Source organism: Oncorhynchus mykiss, chromosome 32 (genome assembly GCF_013265735.2).
Source record: "Oncorhynchus mykiss isolate Arlee chromosome 32, USDA_OmykA_1.1, whole genome shotgun sequence".
Taxonomy (NCBI): domain Eukaryota; kingdom Metazoa; phylum Chordata; class Actinopteri; order Salmoniformes; family Salmonidae; genus Oncorhynchus; species Oncorhynchus mykiss.
Genome location: NC_050572.1, coordinates 21,769,249 through 21,792,533, shown reverse-complemented (window position 1 = coordinate 21,792,533; position 23,285 = coordinate 21,769,249). Strand labels below are relative to the sequence as shown.

The 23,285-nt window shown below is 42.7% G+C and overlaps 1 protein-coding gene across 7 annotated transcripts in view; it reads right to left on the bottom strand.

Annotated features, from left to right (window-relative positions):
- The window catches only part of hivep1 (HIVEP zinc finger 1), an 86,002-nt gene that overhangs the window by 36,515 nt on the left and 26,202 nt on the right, over positions 1–23,285 (bottom strand). For 2 of the 7 annotated variants that reach the window (XM_021560100.2, XM_021560101.2), the window contains exon 1: positions 11,601–12,127. The exons of the other annotated variants lie outside the window; for them this stretch is intronic. The gene's annotated coding sequence lies outside the window, so the exon portion shown is untranslated. Of the gene's footprint in view, positions 1–11,600; positions 12,128–23,285 lie in introns of those variants that run through there. 7 annotated transcript variants of the gene reach the window in all.

The following is a 23,285-nucleotide window of genomic DNA, read 5'->3' as shown; positions in this document are numbered from 1 at the left end:
AGCGTTTCCTGTTGGGGCTGGGCGCGTCTCGTTCCATTGGGATAGACTGGGAGGGAGATGGTTGTGGTGTGGTGTGTATAGGCAAGGTAGTGAATGGACACAACATGCATTATGCAAAAACTGAGTCAAACACCCAGTCACAACTTACAAGTTTGGTTTTGAACATGTACACACACACACAAGTTTTGGTGTGGGTTCTTTACAGTGCGGCTGGCCCCACAGGAAACAGTGGGAGGTAGGTAGGCAGGCAGGCAGTAGACCGGCAGGCAGCAAACAGGCGTCCATTGATTGGTGGGAATCTTCCTTGAACAGTATCAGTCAAAAGTTTGGACACACCGACTTATTCAAGGTTTTTTCATAATTTTTACTATTTTCTACATTGTAGAATAAGCAACCAACAAGTGCTCAGCATATGTGGGAACTCCTTAAAGACTGTTGGAAAAGCATTCCAGGTGAAGCTGGTTGAGAGATTGCCAAGAGTGTGCAAAGCTGTCATCAAGGCAAAGGGTGGATACTTTGAAGAATGTCAAATATATTTAGATTTGTTTAGCACTTTTTGGTTACTAAATACTGTAATTCCATATGTGTAATTTCATAGTTTTGATGTCTTCTATTTATTCTACAATGTAGATAAATAGTCAAAAGTAAGAACCTTTTAATGAGTAGGTGTGTCAACATTTGACTGGTACTGCATATAAAACTACAGTGGTCAGATTGAGATGTGTTGGTTGGGGGGGGGTTGTGTGGGTGTGTGTCTGCGTAATGGCACGGGTGGTGACAAATGTGAATTCTGAAACTTCCATCGCTATTAGACAAAAATCTGTCCTGTGTAAATAAAGAGACAGACTGCCAAACCAAAACACATGGCCAAGCAGAGCTAAATTATGATTTGTTTCTTTCTCAGTTGCCAATCATGGAAGGTGTGATTATGGTGCTGAAATAGACCCAATGATTCAAACTGGCTCTAGAAAACAGAACTAAATGACATTGCTGGTTGATATTTACATTTAACAAACAATCAGGAACACACCAAACAGGTATGTGATTCAATGTGTCTTACAAATCACTCATGTCAGAAAATATGTTCTATCAGTGGAATGGGTAAAGATTGATCTAATTGAAATAGATAAAATAAAACAAAACAAATTAAACAAAACGCAAATTTAGTAAAGAAATTAGGGAAAAGAAAATAGAGAAATCAGTCCATGTGATTGGTATCACTTCCTGATTGATTAAGACAGGGGAGAGAAATTATAATTGAAATGTTACAGCCATCCCAAATACACACATACACACACACACACACACACTCTTTCCTTTCTCTGCATAAAACCCCAAAACGGGAAACAAAACAAGCCACACGTCAAAGTTGATTGGATCAAAATCTCAAGTTCCCCATAGGTTGGTTCTTTTACGGGTCGTGAACCAGAGCTAGTGTGTGTGTGTGTGTGTGTGTGTGTGTGTGTGTGTGTGTGTGTGACAGAACGAACATCCAGACTGCGGATCCACTCAACTGACTCCACGGACAGACAGCCAGCAAAGGCGACCAGACGGAGCGGGGTAGGAAGCATGTTCCATTAGATTCAGTGTAAAAACAACCTTCACATGCAGTCACACACATACACACGCACAACAAACCTCACACAAGCCCTTCGGACCAGCCGTGGTAAGCTGAGGGCTGGGTGATTGTCGCACGGCTGAGACTAAGATTACTTTTTTTAATGCATTCCGTAATCACATGAATTAATTAGATACTTTAGCCCGAAGTTGCCATGTCTTCTGCACACTTGGCTAAAGCTAAATGCTACATCAACACAGTCATTAGCTGAAGCAGGTCGTTTGGAGAAGCCTCTGCCACTCACTCACTGCAGGTCTGAGTCCCAAAGAGCACCCTATTCCCTACAGTATATAGTGCCCTACCTTTGACCAGAGCCCTAGGGGTGGGATATAGGGAATAGGGTGTCATCTCGGACACGGCCTCAGTAACAACTCCAGAAGTAGGTGTGGAGAAATTCAGCACGGGTGTGTGGTACATTAATATTAGGCTACCCTGAAAAAAAACTACGCCTAAGAAACGCTATTAGCGCTCACCCCGCTAACTAGCTAGCCATTTCACACCGGTTACACTAACAAGTTGTTCTATCTAAAACAAACCTACACCTTGCATTGTTCATTTAACATTTGCTTCAGATAGGTCTCCTGTGGATAAACTTTAAAACAGACAGCAGTAGTGTTCTGAGGCAAAAACTGAAGGCTACATGAACTCTATTTCATTTCTAACATGTCGGTTCCCTCATCCCTGGCCCCTTACCATATGACTGTCCATATTAAATTGGTTGCCATTGTTGTTACAGTTGCTCTATGAGTGACAGCAGCCGAGCTGCTCCCTGTCACCTCTGCTCTCATCAAACACGTTGCTGTGGACGGTGGCAGTTAGCGGCACTCAAACCTGAATGCTCCCTCAACCCCTGGGGAGCAGTCCACCCATTCAGCTCACACACACACACACACACACACACACACTGTACAAGTCACGGGGGGTATATATAATAGCATTAGTGGGTGCTTATATTTCTCCTATTTCACGTGTGTGAAATGGAGATATTTTTTTAATTCCCACTCCCTCCGAGACCCTCAGAGAGTGGAGGGGAGCTGGGCCAGCAGGGTCTGCCATTATCAACAGTGATCCTGGAGCAATTCAAGTGCCTTGCTCAAACTAGTGACCTTTCAGTTACTGGCCCAATGCTCTAACCACTAGCCTACCTACTGACTACTGTAAAGTATGTATCTCTCCATCCAGATACTATATAGAAGCTAGCTAGTCTGATCTCACATTCAACAAACACTTGGTGACTGGCCTTTGTCCTGAAACGCAAACAAGTCTTTTGTATAGCTTACATACTCATCCATCAGTCAACACAGTCATAAGTCATCATTTTTGGCCAAACAGCTGTGGAGCTGCAGCGGTAGCCACAGTAACTTGGCGACAAGGAGGGGAATTCCTGTCAGGGAAGGAGGAGATAGGAGGGACGGGGAAGAGGAAGGAGGGGAGCTGGGCCAGCCCAAACACAGTGGTGGAGTATGGTGACGTCACTAGAAGAAGCTCTGGTACCCTCCAGGGGTTCCGGCTCTCGGCTCTCTCGTTCTTTTTTCTCTCTCGCTCAGCTCTCTTTTTCTTGCTCTCTTTTTGGCGCAAGAGCGTTCGTCTGAAGTGCCAGAGGCAATGGTGGAAGGAGAGGGAAGGGAGGAGCGGAGGGGGGAGGACGGGAGTTGGGGTGGTAGGCTCTGCCAACTGCCTTCTGCCCAACTTCTAACTCAACAAGGAGGAGATACAGGTGTTGAGTGAGCCAGTTAATTATTTTCTCCTCTCTCAGACCTGGTAAACAAATCAAACTCTGTTCTTTGTCTTAGCAGCTGTGGTGTTAACTTACTATAGCGCAAAAACATTAATTGGGTAGGCCTACTTATTTAGAGAGAAAATTAACAGATCGTAGGCCTATAGCAAAACTGGGGATACACAATTAATGTGGCATCTTCTTAAAGCCATCTTTCAAAATGAATCACTCAATTCGTTGTTCAACTAAAACTTCATCTACACTTAAACAACTTAAAGGCCCTGTATAGCCAAAAATTTGATTTTCCTATGTTTTTTATGCCTGGAATTCTATTGGAGGAATGCAACACCATTCTCCCACGAGAAATTCCATTTGTAGTTTTTTTGACTGTGGTGGAAAACTCCCCAGAATCTCACAAGTGTTCAATTGAGTCGAGATCTGGTGACTGAGACGGCCATTGCATATGGTTTACATCGTTTTCATGCTCATCAAACCAATCAGTGACAACTCGTGCCCTAGCATTGTCATTCTATGAGGGTGTAGTCATGGTAGCCAAAATAATGGGCAAAATATTGGCCAGCCCAGCATTTTTATACATGACCCTAAGCATGATGGCTAAGCATGATGGGAAGTTAATGTATGAATTAAATCAGGAACCACACCTATGTGGGACCACCTGCGTTCAATAGACACTGTAGCCCTCATTTCTCAAGTGTTTCCAATATACCTGTGTATTTCCACACTAAGTTTGGAATAATACTATGAAATTGTGAAAATGATTATAATGCCCTTTTAGTGTTAGAGCAGTTAGAAACCTGAAAGGAGGTTTGGCCTGATTATTTGGGCCTGGCTATATAAAGAGGGAACTTCCCTGGGTTTCAGTTTTGGATATGGCTATTAGGGGAAGTCCTGAAGGCTAAAATAACCAGCCAACCTAAACAAGTGGCTTCACCCAATCAGATAAATATTTACCAAGGCCAGGGACAAACACAGGCTGTTTCCCAAATGGCACCCTATTCCCTATACAGTGCACTACTTTTTACCAGAGTCGTATGGGCCCTGATCAAAAGAAGTGCACATCTGTACATAGGAATAAGGTGCCATTTGGGACACTACCCTAGTGAGTGACCACACTGTTTTTTGCAATGTCACTGTGAAGTGGTGGTAAATAAATAGGCATTTATGTGTTCCGGTAAATCATTGCAAAACAAAACCCAAACAGTGAAAACAAACCCAACACTAATTAGGGAGACACTGGGATAATTTGGCAGTAGTGTACTGTGGTAATTTTAGACAGGAATAAGGGTCTCTGCCTGTAAACAACAAAGAACTACAGTACGAGTCAGAAGTTCGGACACACCTACTCATTTAAGGGTTTTTCATTTTTTTTATATTTGACATTGTAGAATAATAGTGAATACATCAAAACTATGAAATTACACATATGAAATCATGTAGTAACCAAAAAAAGTGTTCAAGAAAATATTTGAGATTCTTCAAACTAGCCACCTTGATGACAGCTTTGCACTCTTGGGATTCTCACAACCAGATTCACCTGGAATGCTTTTCCAACAGTCTTGAAGGAGTACCCACATATGCTGAGCACTTGTTGGCTGCTTTTCCTTCACTCTGTGGCCCAACTCATCCCATACCATCTGAATTGGGTTGAGGTCAGGTGATTGTGGAGGCCAGGTCATCGGATGCAGCACTCCATCACTCTGCTAGGTCAAATAGCCCTTACACAGCCTGGAGGTGTGTTGGGTCATTGTCCAGTTGAAAAATAAATGATAGTCCCACTAAGCGCAAACCAGATGGGATGGTGTAACACTGCAGAATACTGTGGTAGCCATGCTGGTGTCACCAGCAAAGCACCATCACACCTCCTCCCCCATGCTTCTCGGTGGGAACCACACATGCAGAGATCTGTTCTCTAACTCTGTGTCTCACAAAGACACAGCGGTTGGAACCAAAAATCTCAAATTTCGAGTCATCAGACCAAAGGACAGATTTCCAAGGCTCTAATGTTCATTGCTCGTGTTTTATAGCCCTAGCAAGTCTCTTCTTATTATTGGTATCCTTTAGTAGTGGTTTCTTTGCAGCAATTCGACCAAGAAGGCCTGAGTCCATGCAGTCTCCTCTGAACAGTTGATGTTGAGATGTCTGTTACTTGAACTCTGTAGCATTTATTTGGGCCGCAATCTGAAGTGCAGTTAACTCGAATGAACTTATCCTCGGCAGCAGAGGTCCTCAGAACCTCAAAGTTATACAGCTGCACCATCGAGAGCATCCTTACTGGTTGCATCACTGCCTGGTATGATACCTGCTCAGCCTCCGACCACAAGGCACTACAGAGGGTAGTGCGTACGGCCCAGCACGTCACTGGGGCCAAGGTTCCTGCCATCCAGGACCTCTATACCGGTGTCAGACGAAGGCCCTAAAAATTGTCAGACTCCAGCCACCCTAGTCATAAACTGTTCTCTCTACTACCGTATGGCAAGTGGTACTGAAGCACCAAGTCTAAGTCCAAAAGACTTTAACAGCTTCTACCCCCAAAACACCAGTCTCAATGTCAACAGTGAAGAGGCGACTCCGGGATTCTGCCCTTCTAGGCAGAGTTGCAAAGAAAAAGCCACATTTCAGACTGAAAAAAATATTAAGATGGGCAAAAGAACACAGACACTGGACAGAGGAACTCTGCCTAGAAGGCCAGCATCCCGGAGTCGCCTCTTCACTGTTGACGTTGAGACTGGTGTTTTGCGGGTACTATTTAACAAAGCTGCCAGTTGAGGACTTGTGAGGCATCTGTTTCTCAAACTAGACACTTTAATGTACTTGTCCTCTTGCTTAGTGGTGCACTTCTCTTTCTATTCTGGTTAGAGCCAGTTCACGCTGTTCTGTGAAGGGAGTAGCACACAGTGTTGTACCATATCATCAGTTTCTTGGCAATTTCTTGCATGGAATAGTCTTCATTTCTCAGAACAAGAATAGACTGACGAGTTTCAGAAGAAAGTGCTTTGTTTCTGGCCATTTTGAGCCTGTCATCGAACCCACAAATGCTGATGCTCCAGATACTCAACTAGTTTAAAGGCCAGTTTTGTTGCTTCTTTAAATCAGAACAACAGTTTTCTGTTGTGCTAACATACTGTATTTGCAAAAGGGTTTTTCTAATGATTAATTAGCCTTTTAAAATGATAAACTTGGATTAGCTAACACAATGTGCCATTGGAACACAGGAGTGATGGTTGCTGATAAAATGGGCCTCTACGGACTATGTAGATATTCCATAAAAAATCTGCCGTTTTCAGCAACAATAGTCATTTACAACATTAACAATGTCTACACTATATTTCTGATCAATTTGATATTTTAAATGGACATATTTAGCTTTTCTTTCAAAAACAAGGACTTTTCTAAGTGACCCCAAACTTGATCCAGAACGGTAGTGTACATTTTACCTCATTAAACTCGACTAACCGGTGCCCCCTCACATTGACTCTGTACCGGTAGCCCCTGTATGTAGCCTCGCTATTGTTATTTTACTGCTGCTCTTTAATTATTTGTTACTGTTATTACTATTATCTGTTTTTTACTTAACACTTCATTTGACTTAACTGCATTGTTGGTTAAGGGCTTGTAAGTAAGCATTTCACTGTAAGGCCCACCCACATCTGTTGTATTCGGCGCATGTGACAAATCAAATTTGATTTGAACTCTGGGTCTTCCTTTCCTGTGGCAGTCCCCATGAGAGCCAGTTTCATCATGGCGCTTGATGGTTTTTGCGCCGGCATTTGAAGAAACTTTCAAAGTCCTTTACATTTTCCGGATTGACTGACCTTCATGTCCTATATAATGATGGACTGTCGTTTCTCTTTGCTTATTTGAGCTGTTCTTGCCAAAATATGGACTTGGTATTTTACTATATAGGGCTATCTTCTGTATACTACCTCTCCCTACCTTGTCACAACACAACTGATTGGCTCAATAGCATTAAGGAAAGCAATTCCACAAAGGATCTTTTACCAAGGCACACATGTTAATTGAAATGCATTCCAGGTGACTGACTCATGAAGCTGGTTGAGAGAATGCCAAGAGTGTGCAAAGCTATCATCAAGGTAAGAAGAATCTCAAATATAAAATATATTTGAACACTTTTTTGGTTACTACATGATTCCTCATAGTTTTGATGTCTTCACTAATATTCTACAATGTAAAAAATAGTAAAAATAAAGAAACCCTGGAATGAGTAGGGGTATCCAAACTTCTCACTGGTATTGTGTGTGTGTTAATGGACGATAAAGAGTGTTTCTGTGTGTGTGTGTGTATTAATGGAAGTTTCACGGCAGGACACAAACATCTGAGTTAGTGTGTGTGTGTGTGTGTGTGTGTGTGTGTGTGTGTGTGTGTGTGTGTGTGTGTGTGTGTGTGTGTGTGTGTGTGTAATATTCATAGGGTTATATTTTACAATTCAGAGTCACACACACAAACATGAAATTACAAGAATTCCTCTGATTTAAAGCAATTGCTTCGATCAACCCCCCTGCCTCCCATCCAGAGTGACAAAACAGCAGATGAACAACGACTGTATTGAAGAAGCCTGCCTCTTCTTTAATAACATTCCCTATGAGAGGCATTTCTATCAGTCTTTTCTCTGCGATCAGAACTGCAGGAATGGGACAGAAAGGCCACGTTCAAATGCTCCTTTATGCATCTGAAATTAACTGCTCGGCCAAGACCTTTCTCAAAGATAATGTCACCCTGTCTTTTGAACAACTGAGTGCACAAAAAATAAAATGTTCTTCACTTATTATAGCAAAATATGAAAGATAAGGAAGACACGAGGAGTGTCAAAAATGTGCACTATTAAGCTTGTGTTACTGATGCAAAATGGCATAAAATCAGTGGAGTCTTACACCAGTCCACAGAAAGAAAGGAGGGTCTCAGTAGGCTGAGAGGAGAGAGGCACTGCTTGCTAGCTACCTTGATGTTGTTGTTGCTGCTGCCATGCCTCTGCCTCACGTTGTTACTCGACAGGCAGGCAGGAGGTAACGTTACATAATCCCACCCAGTGGAACACGCTGACAGAGGAGAGCCTTCTCTCTACCCTCCCCCCACACTCTCCATCTCTCCCACTCCTCACTCTTTCCATCTCTCTCTTCCCACTCTCTCTCCTCTCTTGTTTTTTCCCCTCCATCTCTTTTGCACCCATATAACAGCATAACAAAACAAAGACATCCACTGAACATCAGGTTAATGTCGTGTATCAGACCACTGTTACAGAGTATTACTGCACCCAGATGGTAAAGACATCGTAACAATCCTGTAAGCTAGTTTTTTCCCACCCTTTAATTTCATCATGGTGAATGTTGGGCCCTGGTCAAAAGTAGTGCACTATAAAGGGAATAGGGTTCCATTTGAGATGAAGGTTTCCTTGTACCTCTAGCAGAGGTAGTAGGATGATTATGTCATTAAAATACCTTGATGAAATAAAGCAGGGAGACCATGGCTATGTTGAACAAAACACTGAGGGAGGGAGATCTCTCTCACACACACACACACATAAACACAAACATGACTGTTCGCATGCACCACCCACAGACACACATGCACAAACACACATCACCCTATTGCTGTGATAGGATGAGCTAAGTGAGCTGATGAGCTCATGGTGGGTGGAAGAGTCAGTCAAGACCACCTCCTCTCACACATATGCACGAGCACACACACACACACACACACACACGCGCGCGCAGCTCTCCTCTGTGGGACTTGGCTGTCTGTTATGTAACCACCCCCCATCCAGCAGCTCATCCTGCTGGGTTCACCTCGTCCTCCTTGGTCCTACGTCACTCTGCCCATGAAGAAACACACCACAAACATGTGCAGTAAGTAAGCCCTGCTTAAAGACTCACTCACTGATTGGACTGACTGAGGAGTTAGTGGGAGTGGAGTTATCCTTTAGCCTTGTTAGCCCCTGACCAACATCAACCATCCTGCCAATGTCAAGGCCAACAGACAGAAAGTAGCCTGCATTTACATTTTTTAAACAGAACCTTTATTTAACTAGGCAAGTCAGTTAAAAACAAATTATTGCTTACAATGAAGGCCTACTGGGGAACAGTGGGTTAACTGCCTTGTTCAGAGGCAGAACGGCTGATTTTTACCTTGTCAGCTCGGGGATTCGATCCAGCAACCTATCGGTAACTGGCCAAACACTCTTACTACTAGGCTACCTGCATCATCTGGTTGGGCACATATAATGAACAAAAAACATATCCCCACTAGGCTATTTTTGTTATTATACACTCTTAAAGACACAGGCACTCTTTAAGATGTTACACATCATCCATAACATACCACCCTCCAAACTTGATACGTATTATTTTACAGTAAAGGTAAAACAAATTCAAAAAGGATCAGGGAAAAGGGAGGCCTCAATCCCAACTCCGCCTGGACAGGATATGACAAACAGTTCACAGTGCCACACAAAAACACCACAAAGTAGCAGCAGCACTCTTAATGGTCTAAGAAGTTAGATGAAAGGAGAGAGCGATAACGAAAGGAGGTGAAGAGAGAAGGAGTCAATCAGAACCATGGCTACAGTAGAGGAGGTAAAGAAAGAGGGGGATCAATGAGGATAGTGAAGGACCGATAATCAGCCGATATATCGGGCCGATATTGGCCTTTTCTATTCTATTAGCCCTTCTCTGTTGGCTTTGCCAATAGTCCCTTTACATAGCAAAACTGTTGGTACTGTATGCCAGTCGACACTCACCGCCTGAGCCACGAGCCCTGCAGAATGCAGAGGAATGTCTAGCTAGGAAAATCAGCAGCAAGCTAGCTGTGACTGGAAATATTAATTTAGTTAATTCACTAATAATAAAGCTTGTGTCGACATTCCCGGACATGCATGCAATAAACAAGCTAGCTAGCTAAGCAGATAGCTATGTGCCCTGTTAGTAAAGATTATGATAACTAATCCTTTCATCTGTGGTAATAGCTAGATTAGCTACTATGCTAGCTACTGTAGCTGGCTAGATAAACACCCCTGCTAAGATATCAGGAGATAATAGCCAACGTAGCTATCCAACATTAGCTGGTTATCCTTTTGAACATGCACCATTTTTGGCAACGAGACATCTGACTTGGGGTGTAAGGTTAGCTATTTACTGGTGTGATGATCTGACCAGCCGCAATCGTATCCGTAAATTGACAGTTGACAGTCAGATTAGATGATTGTTGTAATAGGGAAAGTAGGAAGTGTTTTAAGCGACCTAAATAAAGGTTGGAAATAGGTTTAGCAACCTAAGAATCTTCCTGCAGGTTTAGGGGCCAAGAAAGCTGTAGATCAGCGCGAGCGAGTGTGCATTCTCACTTCACAAACTATGGGCAGACTTGAGTCACAGACAGAACGTGCATAGCCTTTTCAGCTTTTTTCCTACCCTCAGTCTCCTTGTTAAATATTATTCACATGTATGGATTGGTTGCAAATGTCATTGCCATTGAGCTAGTTCTCATAGTAGCAGTAAACAGCAGCAAGTGATATGAGCGATGGGGAGATATGTAACAGTAGGATCAAGTTACAATACGCCAATTTCTTGACAGATAGCTGAACTAGCCATTTGAGTCACTTGTTAAATCCACTTCAAAATCAGTGACGATGAAGGGGAGGAGACAGGTTAAAGAAGGATTTTTAATCAAACTCAATATTAGGAAGGTGTTCTTAATGTTTTGTCCACTCTGTGTAAGTCCCAAATGGAAGGAACACAAGCTCAATAACTCAATGCATGCACACACTCTTACCGACTCCACATTCACCTGTTTTGTGAGTAGGCCTATGCCATCTTAATTCATACAGTTTATCAAAATATTTACCATTCAAATAAGTATTCAAGTATTACAATTATGTTGCTTTGTAGTTAATTTAGTAAAAAATTATATATATATATAAAAAAAAATTATGCATTAATCTCTGGTAATATTTGTCATAAAAATTTACAAATATACTGCTTTTGAATATCGGCCTAAAATATCAGACATCGGCCTCCTTGACCCCCAAAAATCGATATTGGCCCTAAAATATCTATATCTCCAAATGAAAACCATTGATACAGTAGGAGGTAAAGAAAGAGGGGATCAATGAAAAACATGGATACAGTAGAGGAGAAAACTGAAACTCAACAAGCTCTATATGAGTATATAATGCTGTTTCAATAACACGCAGCCATAAATCAACGCACGCACGCACGCACAAACACATCACAATACCTGTGCAAGAGGCAGAGAACTCTGTTCTGTTGTGTAGTCTGAAGTCTCTGTCTTCTCTTCTCGTCTTTCCTTCAAGTCAGACGACATGTAGCTTACAGGGGAACACCTGACCTAACATTCCCCACACAGTCGGTCAGTCAGACATGCTCCTCCAGAACAATAACCGGCTGACATTCCTTCTTGCCCCCTCCTCAACTCCTGAAATGCCACAGCAGAGCAGAAAGGAAGGCAGAGAGCCTCCGTCTGGTCACCGTCTGTCTGACTGAGAACTCACTCACTCAAAACTCCACTGAGTGAGACAAGAGTCTGAGCTTTCTCTTTACACTTCTGCCTCCCTCCCCTTTTGCTGGAGCGGCAGCTAGCATGCAGCCAAGCTTCCCTTCCTTCTCTCTCTTTCTGCCTTGCCTTTCCTTTTTTTCGTCCCTCTCTCCTCCAGTTTTTTTAATCCCTGCTCTAAATCGGGGAAAGCCCTGGCTGCCATTGTGCCGACTTCCCCTACCAAAGCGTCAGCTCTCTCGCTCGCTCACTCACTCAAATCAAATCGTATTTGTCACATGCTTCGTAAAACAACATGTGTAGACTAAATGCTTATTTACGGGCCCTTCCCAACAACTCAGAGAAAGAAAAATAGAATAATTGAAAATAAAACACGTAATAATAAAATAAGTAATAAATACAGATTAACGTGGCTATATCTCTCTCAAAACAATCTAACCAAAGCAGGATGCTGGGGGAGAAAAAGATCTGGTGCCTAATTCCGCTTCACACAAATACAGACACACAGAGGTGTAATGAACCCATTATTTTAGAGGGGGCATGAAGTATGTGAGTTTGGAGGGGGGGGGGTGGAAATTGGAGAATTTACCATTTTTCAAACACCCTAAACAGCTTTTTTTCCTGCAATCCTGAGCCATAGTCATTATGTTCAATTGTAATTTTAATGAGGGTGTTAGACTGACTGATGTTAATCACATAACATACTGCACTAACATGCCTAGGATATTACATCCACATTACAACACAGTACATGGGATCATAATCCCCAAAGATTGTAAAGCTGCCACGGTCATCCCCCTCTTCAAAGGGGAAGACACTCTAGACCCAAACTGTTAGATCTATATCTATCCTACCCTGCCTTTCTAAGGTCTTCGAAAGCCAATTTAACAAACAGACCACCGACCATTTCGAATCCCACCGTACCTTCTCCGCTATGCAATCTGGTTTCCGAGCTGGTCATGGGTACACCTCAGCCACGCTCAAGGTCCTAAACAACATCACAACCGCCATCAATAAAATACATTACTGTGCAGCCGTAGTCATCGACCTGGCCAAGTCTTTCGACTCTGTCAATCATCGCATTCTTATCGGCAGACTTAACAGCCTTGGTTTTTCAAATGACTGCATCGCCTGCTTCACCAACTACTTCTCAGATATAGTTCTGTGTGTCAAATCGGAGGGCTTGTTGTCCGGACCTCTGGCAGTCTCTATGGGGGTGCCACAGGGTTCAATTCTCGGGCCGACTCTCTTCTCTGTATACATCAATGATGTCGCTCTTGCTGCTGGTGATTCTCTGATCCACCTCTACACAGACGACACCATTCTGAATTCTTCAGGCCCTTCTTTGGACACTGTGTTAACAAACCTCCAGACGAGCTTCAATGCCATACAACTCTCCTTCCGTGGCCTCCAACTGCTCTTAAATGCAAGTAAAACTAAATGCATGCTCTTCAACTGATCGCTGCCCGCACCTGCCCGCCCATCTAGCATCACTACTCTGGACGGTTCTGGCTTTGAATATGTGGACAACTACAAATACCTAGGTGTCTGGTTAGACTGTAAACTCTCCTTCCAGACTCACATTAAGCATCTCCAATCCAAAATTAAATCTAGAATCGACTTCCTATTTCGCAACAAAGCATCCTTCACTCATGCTGCCAAACATACCCGTGTAAAACTGACAATCCTACCGATCCTTGACTTCGGCGATGTCATTTACAAAATAGCCCCCAACACTCTACTCAGCAAATTGGATGCAGTCTATCACAGTGCCATCCGTTTTGTCACCAAAGCCCCATATACTACCCACCACTGCAACCTGTATACTCTCGTTGGCTGGCCCTCACTTCATATTCGTCGCCAAACCCATTGGCTCCAGGTCATCTATAAGTCTTTGCTAGGTAAAGCCTTGCCTTATCTCAGTTCACTGGTCACCATAGCAGCACCCACTCGTAGCACGTGCTCCAGCAGGTACTCCACTGATCACCCCCAAAGCCAATTCCTCATTGGCCGCCTTTCCTTCCAGTTCTCTGCTGCCAATGACTGGAACAAATTGCAAAAATCACTGAACCTGGAGACACATATCACCCTCACTAACTTTAAGCATCAGCTGTCAGAGCAGCTTACAGATCATTGCACCTGTACATAGTTGATCTGTAAATAGCCCACCCAACTACCTCATCCCCATATTGTTATTTATTGTTTTGCTCCTTTGCACTCAAGTATCTCTACTTGCACATTCATCTTCTGCACATCTATCACTCCAGTGTTTAATTGATAAATTGTCATTATTTCGCCAATATGACTCTTTATTGCCTTACCTCCCTAATCTTACCTAATTTGCACACACTGTATATAGACTTTTCTATTGTGTTATTGACTGTACTTTTGGTTATTCCATATGTAACTCTATGTTGTTGTTTGTGTCGCACTGCTTTGCTTTATCTTGGCCAGGTCACAGTTGTAAATGAGAACATGTTCTGAACTGGCCTACCTGGTTAAATAAAGGTGAAATAAAAAAATAATTAACACACATCATCAATACAGGCACATATCATGGCATCATAATTAATACACAAATATCATGATATTATCATAAAATGCCAGATTACATTTAAACCACATATGTTTTGTATATCTAAGCATACCTCTTGACCTGTCTGTATCCTTTTTTTTTAAAGAAACTAAATATCCTTCTCTGTGTCTCTAGGTAAATCTGGGGGGAAAAATATGTGTCTTATTCAGTACATTTAGTAATTGCTTGCTTTTCTAAAGTCTAGCAACCTTGCCAGCAGGCATGCAAGCTAAGATAGTTAGACAAGCGACTCGAACTCCATTGATAGCCTGAATTGGCTTGGTACCTAGTTATTGGTTAAGAGACAGGGAACCTATCTAGCTGGTTAGCTAAAGCCAACTTCCTAAAATGGATGTTGCTAGTGTTACAGAGAAACAACAAAACATGTTCATTATATTAATCGAGAAGGAATCAATAGGCTACATTTCTTGAGCAAATGAATTTACAAACATACCTCCTGCGAGTCCTGCCCATCACCGGCAGCTAAAGTCAAATCAAACAACGTGTGTCTTTTCTCCGTGGTGCACCTTGAAAGGAAACTGAAAGAATAAGAGGGGGGGGGGGGGGGGGTCGAGTCGCTGTGCCCCCTCCTCAAAATACAGCTGACAGATATGATTACGAATAATCATGATAAAACATGGGCTTAAAAATGATGTGTAGTTACTAAATGAACGTCGTAAAAATACAATAAAAACTTGACAAATCTGAGGGGGTGTACCCTTGTGCCCCCTATGGGCAAGACGTCTCTGCACACACACACACACACTGCTCAACAGCAGAGCAGATTAGCTGCTAACCCACTTGTGGTGCGCAACAACATCCCATGGCCCCACATCAGTTTTGAATACACATCGATCTGTCCTGTGCATTGATCCTATCTGCTGCTGGACCATGAGTTCTCGCTTCGCTCCTGCCAAGGAGGACACCGTAGCTAATACAGAAACAGGGACTAATGAGTGAAGCTAACACACACATACACACATAGCAGGACAGAAATAGACACAGAGAAACAGACACACACAAACACACATTCTCACATAGAAACCGACACACACGCACACATAAAAAGAGAAACATATGCACAGTATACACACTCTCTCTCACACACACACACACACAAACACACATTCCTACATAGAAACAGACACACATACACACTCACACATAAAGAAAGAGAAACAGGGAAAAGTGCAAACACACACACACTCTCTCCCTCTCGCTCTCTCACACACTCTCTCGCTCTCTCTCTCACACACACACACACACACACACACACACACACACACTCTCTCCCTATTTCTCTCCCACTCTCTCTCTCTGTCTCTCTCTCTCACACACACACACACACACACACACGAACACGAACACACACACACAGAATCTCCCGCTCTCTCACAGAAACACACACCAGGAAGTCTCAGCAGAGGGAGTGCTGCACATTGTGTGCTGTGTACTTGCTGCTTGGTCTCAGCTGTGTTCTTCACTCTGCAAGCTGGTGCTACAGCAGCCCTCTCTCTCTGTCTGTCTGTCAGTCACCTGGTTACAGAGTGACTCCAAACATCACACTCCTGAGACCGACCCCAGTTAGTCATTGGCGCACCCACACACGTGCAAACGCACTCACACACACAGAAAAACTGGGAGAGACACAGTTTATTTTTTATAGCTCTTTTATTTATATATATATATATATATATACATACAGTGCCTTGCAAAAGTATTCGGCCCCCTTGAACTTTGCGACCTTTTGCCACATTTCAGGCTTCAAACATAAAGATATAAAACTGTATTTTTTTGTGAAGAATCAACAACAAGTGGGACACAATCATGAAGTGGAACGAGATTTATTGGATATTTCAAACTTTTTTAACAAATCAAACACTGAAAAATTGGGCGTGCAAAATTATTCAGCCCCTTTACTTTCAGTGCAGCAAACTCTCATCAGAAGTTCAGTGAGGATCTCTGAATGATCCAATGTTGACCTAAATGACTAATGATGATAAATACAATCCACCTGTGTGTAATCAAGTCTCCGTATAAATGCACCTGCACTGTGATAGTCTCAGAGGTCCGTTAAAAGTGCAGAGAGCATCATGAAGAACAAGGAACACACCAGGCAGGTCCGAGATACTGTTGTGAAGAAGTTTAAAGCCGGATTTGGATACAAAAAGCTTTCTCAAGCTTTAAACATCCCAAGGAGCACTGTGCAAGCGATAATATTGAAATGGAAGGAGTATCAGACCACTGCAAATCTACCAAGACCTGGCCGTCCCTCTAAACTTTCAGCTCATACAAGGAGAAGACTGATCAGAGATGCAGCCAAGAGGCCCATGATCACTCTGGATGAACTGCAGAGATCTACAGCTGAAGTGGGAGACTCTGTCCATAGGACAACAATCAGTCGTATATTGCACAAATCTGGCCTTTATGGAAGAGTGGCAAGAAGAAAGCCATTTCTTAAAGATATCCATAAAAAGTGTCATTTAAAGTTTGCCACAAGCCACCTGGGAGACACACCAAACATGTGGAAGAAGGTGCTCTGGTCAGATGAAACCAAAATTGAACTTTTTGGCAACAATGCAAAACGTTATGTTTGGCGTAAAAGCAACACAGCTGATCACACCATCCCCACTGTCAAACATGGTGGTGGCAGCATCATGGTTTGGGCCTGCTTTTCTTCAGCAGGGACAGGGAAGATGGTTAAAATTGATGGGAAGATGGATGGAGCCAAATACAGGACCATTCTGGAAGAAAATCTGATGGAGTCTGCAAAAGACCTGAGACTGGGACGGAGATTTGTCTTCCAACAAGACAATGATCCAAAACATAAAGCAAAATCTACAATGGAATGGTTCACAAATAAACATATCCAGGTGTTAGAATGGCCAAGTCAAAGTCCAGACCTGAATCCAATCGAGAATCTGTGGAAAGAACTGAAAACTGCTGTTCACAAATGCTCTCCATCCAACCTCACTGAGCTCGAGCTGTTTTGCAAGGAGGAATGGGAAAAAATGTCAGTCTCTCGATGTGCAAAACTGATAGAGACATACCCCAAGCGACTTACAGCTGTAATCGCAGCAAAAGGTGGCGCTACAAAGTATTAACTTAAGGGGGCTGAATAATTTTGCACGCCCAATTTTTCAGTTTTTGATTTGTTAAAAAAGTTTGAAATATCCAATAAATGTCGTTCCACTTCATGATTGTGTCCCACTTGTTGTTGATTCTTCACAAAAAAATACAGTTTTATATCTTTATGTTTGAAGCCTGAAATGTGGCAAAAGGTCGCAAAGTTCAAGGGGGCCGAATACTTTCGCAAGGCACTGTATATATATATATATATATATATTTATAAGGAACACCTGAGGGAGCATTGAGTCCCAGCCCAGCAGTTTCATTGCAGAATTTGTAGTCATAAACACACACACCATGTGAGAGCACACACACTCTCATGCTCTATAAAATAAACTAAGTATAGTCTAGTTCATGATAATATCCAGGCAAATGATAGGGCCTCTAAAACAGAATGTATGCTTTGTTTAGAAACACAATCCAGTTTCAGTGGGATCTACAGTATCTCGAAAAAACAATCATACAATTTAAGCACCTTCTCTCAGCCTCGACAGACAGACAGACAGACAACACAAGTCGGTTGGGGACAGTCGCAGGGAGCTTAGAAATCCCCAGACAGTCAGTCTCTCTCTCTCCTGAGTATGCGAGTGAGGCGTAGTGAGCTCAGAAAACACCTCCCTTCACCATTTTTCCCCATGGCAACAGCTGCTAAAGGAAGACGGCCCACATGTTACACAACCAGCAGGCAGTCAACCACCTCCTCCTTCATCCCCCCTTCCCCTCCTCCATCCCCCTTACTCATACAGCTATTTCCATTGCCTCCTTAGGAGCTCAACAAAGGCTACGCAAACGGAACAAACACAGCCGCACAAATGTACGTAGAACTATGTAGAGCAACACAAACGGACCTCAGTCAGCTCTGTTGGCATAGGCCCCTTCAACTCTTTTTACAGTAGACCCCCGCCCCTCCCCCTCTCTCTTTCTTTCTCCAACACCTCATCTCCTACTTGCTCTCTTTCACACCCTCAATATCTAGGGCCTTGGTCAACATTTTTCACATTTTCTTCGGGAGTCCCAAATGGCATCTTATTCCCTACATAGTGCACTGTTTATTAGGTATAGGATGCCATTTGGGAGGCAGCTTGGAAAGAAACACTGGTGTCATGGCTGACTGGCTTTTCCATTAGAAAAGGCTGTTTCCACAGTGAGTCTGGTCAACAAACTGAAGTAGTGCTGTATCTCAAATAGCACCCATTCTCTAGTTAGTGCACTACTTTTGACCAACACTACTTTGGTCAAAAGTAGTGCACTAAATAGGGAATGGGGTGCCATTTGGGAAGCACTCGATAGCTGATAGAGGCTTGATGCCAGAGCTTGACCTGTAAGGAGGAGTGGAGCATGAGTTTCCCATCGTAAACCAGATCCTCCAGAGTCCAGACAATACATCAACCCCTTACACCTGACTGCCACCTGTCAGTACGGGCTCTGCTGCCTGTACACTGTCTGAGAGGTGAAAGGTCAGGAACCGTCTGAACCCGATCCCTCAGGAGTAAGTTAGTGAGTGTGTGTGTGTATAATATTGACCTGACTGACCCTGCTGACCCCACATTCATGTTCCTGATGACTCACACACCCACAGTGGGGGTCTTTCAATATATCAACATCGACCCACCCGCTAGAATCCATCAGGTCCACACAACCAAGGACAGGGCCATGCTGACACCAGCACACACTTTAGACCATAGGCCTATACACTCAATTCCTCATCCACCTCCTCTCCCTTCCTACAAATCCATACACACCCACACACCCACGCACCCACACAAGACCATCATTACCGGTACTGAGGGGGTTCAATTATTAAAACAACTAATTGAGGAATGTACACAACGACGAGAGGGACAGAGACAGTTTGTGAAAGTATGTCTTATCTACTTTGAAGAACTAGTAAGATAATTTAGTCAGACAGCTCTGCAGCATACTTAGGCAGGCTAGTTAAATAGCACAGTATTGGGAGCACATACAGTGCCTTGCGAAAGTATTCGGCCCCCTTGAACTTTGCGACCTTTTGCCACATTTCAGGCTTCAAACATAAAGATATAAAACTGTATTTTTTTGTGAAGAATCAAAAACAAGTGGGACACAATCATGAAGTGGAACGACATTTATTGGATATTTCAAACTTTTTTAACAAATCAAAAACTGAAAAATTGGGCGTGCAAAATTATTCAGCCCCTTTATTTTCAGTGCAGCAAACTCTCTCCAGAAGTTCAGTGAGGATCTCTGAATGATCCAATGTTGACCTAAATGACTAATGATGATAAATACAATCCACCTGTGTGTAATCAAGTCTCCGGATAAATGCACCTGCGCTGTGATAGTCTCAGAGGTCTGTTAAAAGCGCAGAGAGCATCATGAAGAACAAGGAACACACCAGGCAGGTCCGAGATACTGTTGTGAAGAAGTTTAAAGCCGGATTTGGATACAAAAAGATTTCCCAAGCTTTAAACATCCCAAGGAGCACTGTGCAAGCGATAATATTGAAATGGAAGGAGTATCAGACCACTGCAAATCTACCAAGACCTGGCCGTCCCTGGCCGAAGATGGTTAAAATTGATGGGAAGATGGATGGAGCCAAATACAGGACCATTCTGGAAGTAAACCTGATGGAGTCTGCAAAAGACCTGAGACTGGGACGGAGAGTTGTCTTCCAACAAGACAATGATCCAAAACATAAAGCAAAATCTACAATGGAATGGTTCAAAAATAAACATATCCAGGTGTTAGAATGGCCAAGTCAAAGTCCAGACCTGAATCCAATCGAGAATCTGTGGAAAGAACTGAAAACTGCTGTTCACAAATGCTCTCCATCCAACCTCACTGAGCTCGAGCTGTTTTGCAAGGAGGAATGGGAAAAAATTTCAGTCTCTCGATGTGCAAAACTGATAGAGACATACCCCAAGCGACTTACAGCTGTAATCGCAGCAAAAGGTGGCGCTACAAAGTATTAACTTAAGGGGGCTGAATAATTTTGCACGCCCAATTTTTCAGTTTTTGATTTGTTAAAAAAGTTTGAAATATCCAATAAATGTCGTTCCACTTCATGATTGTGTCCCACTTGTTGTTGATTCTTCACAAAAAAATACAGTTTTATATCTTTATGTTTGAAGCCTGAAATGTGGCAAAAGGTCGCAAAGTTCAAGGGGGCCGAATACTTTCGCAAGGCACTGTAGATAAGATGGTCTGGCTGGCTGACTGCAACTGTCTGAGTAAAGATGAGATGATGACTAAGGAATAAAAATGAATAGTAATCAAATAAAAACTAAAGTAACATACACAACTGAAATATTTTATTATTTCATAGTAATTTCTTATTTTTCTATTGATGTCTACCCAATGTGGACCTGACAGAGACAATGGAATATTTTCAATGTTTTGGCAATTGAATGTTCGATATTTTGAACTTTGGAATTTCAATTGAAAATAATAATAATTGTCCTGTCGTTATTTCATAATGCATTAAATGTTTACAAAAATAATAGTGAAACCGAAACCGTGATATTTTTTTTAATAATCGAACCGAAACAACCTCAAAAAGCACGAAATCGCTCAGCACTAATCCTTACAAAACCAGGCAGGAATATCTGTCAGGTTACACCAGCAAACACACAAAGCACCAGTTAACATTACATAAGCATCGTGGAGCAATTCTCTACAGAGAATGGCATTAGATTGCTTGTTGTGCTGCTCATTTCAGACCATCCTTCAACTGGACCTTGAACAGTATATTACAATGAAAAAATACACAGCAGCAGTTAACAAAACAAAACCTGTGTAGAATAAATCTTCCCAATAATGTCAGATTGATGGCCTGTTGTGTTGCTTATTACAGAGAACCTTCAGCATCATTCTACTGGACCTTGAAGACAATTCACCTCAGAATGTCCTGCCCCTCAACACACCACGGAGGCTGTGTCACAAATCGCACCTTAATCCCTAAATGTTCACTACTTTTGACCAGGCTCTGGTCAAAGGCTCTAGTCAAAAGTAATGGGCTCTGGTCAAAAGTAGTGCAGTAAATGGGGAATAGGAGTAGTGCACTACTGTACATAGGGAATAGGGTATAATTTCAGAGCAACCTGAGAGCCACACACACACACAGGTGTGCTGAGGATAGGAGAGCTTACAGTCCACAGTGTTGTGGTGACAGACAGCCCATGCAAAACCAAACCCTTAACACATAAAATGTCACATGCTTCATAAACAAATGCTTACTTCCCAACAATGCAGAGATATATATATACAAAAAATAAAGGGAACACTTAAACAACACAATGTAACTCCAAGTCAATCACACTTCTGTGAAATCAAACTGTCCACTTAGGAAGCAACACTGATTGACAATAAATGTCACATGCTGTTGTGCAAATGGAATAGACAACAGGTGGAAATTATAGGCAATTAGCAAGACACCCCCAATAAAGGAGTGGTTCTGCAGGTGGTGACAACGGACCACTTCTCAGTTCCTATGCTTCCTGGCTGATGTTTTGGTCACTTTTGAATGCTGACGGTGCTTTCACTCTAGTGGTAGCATGAGACGGCGTCTACAACCCACACAAGTGGCTCAGGTAGTGCAGCTCATCCAGGATGGCACATCAATGGAGATCCCTCAGGAGACCATCCGCCACCTCATCAGGAGCATGCCCAGGCGTTGTAGGGAGGTCATACAGGCACGTGGAGGCCACACACACTACTGAGCCTCATTTTGATTTCCATTGATCATTTTTGTGTGATTTTGCTGTCAGCACATTCAACTATGTAAAGAAAAAAGTATTTAATAAGAATATTTCATTCATTCAGATCTAGGATGTGTTATTTTAGTGTTCCCTTTATTTTTTTGAGCAGTGTATATTTTTTTATAATAGAAAAATAATTACACGAGGAATAAATACACAATGAGTAACGATAATTTGGCTATATACGCGGGGTACCAGTACCGAGTCAATGTGCAGGGGTACGAGGTAACTGAGGTAGATATGTAAATATAGGTAGGGATCAAGTGACTAGGCAACAGGATAGATAAAAAACAGTAGCAGCAGTGTATGTCACGAGTCAAAAAAGGGTCAACGCAGATCGTAAAATAGGTAAACAATAGCTACAAGGACAAACTATTTAGCAGTCTTATGGCTTGGAGGTAGAAGCTGTTCAGGGTCCTGTTGGTTACAGACTTGATGCATCGGTACAGCCGTGTCGCTAGAGATACAACTTTAAGCCTTTAGCATGACCTTAACCCAACCACCACACAAATTCCACCTAACTTCCCTTCTGTCCGCCCACCTGCCCCTCTCAACCCATGTGTCAGCCCCAACATCTGGTAGGTCGAGACCACCTACTGTCAAACACACATCACCGGCCAAAGCCTGTTTGTCACCTGTAGTCAAAGACAACATCGTATAGCAAGGCTGGAGAAAGGGTGTGTGTACATGCGTGCGTGAAAAAGAGAGACGGGAGTCATTTGTGCTAGTATCATATAGCCCCGCATATGCTAACGTGTGTGTGCGAGTCATCCTAAGTATGTAACGGCTCTTTAATGTGTACGCGTCAGATGGTGTACGGTCTAATGTGTGTCCACTGTATGAATGCAGAATATAAATGTTGACATTGAATTAATGATCTGCTTAGCTATTAAGTTCAGGCAACAAACTGTGTGTCATTAATAGTAATGACCACCGCTGCCAATAGGTTGTTGACATGGATTGCATCTC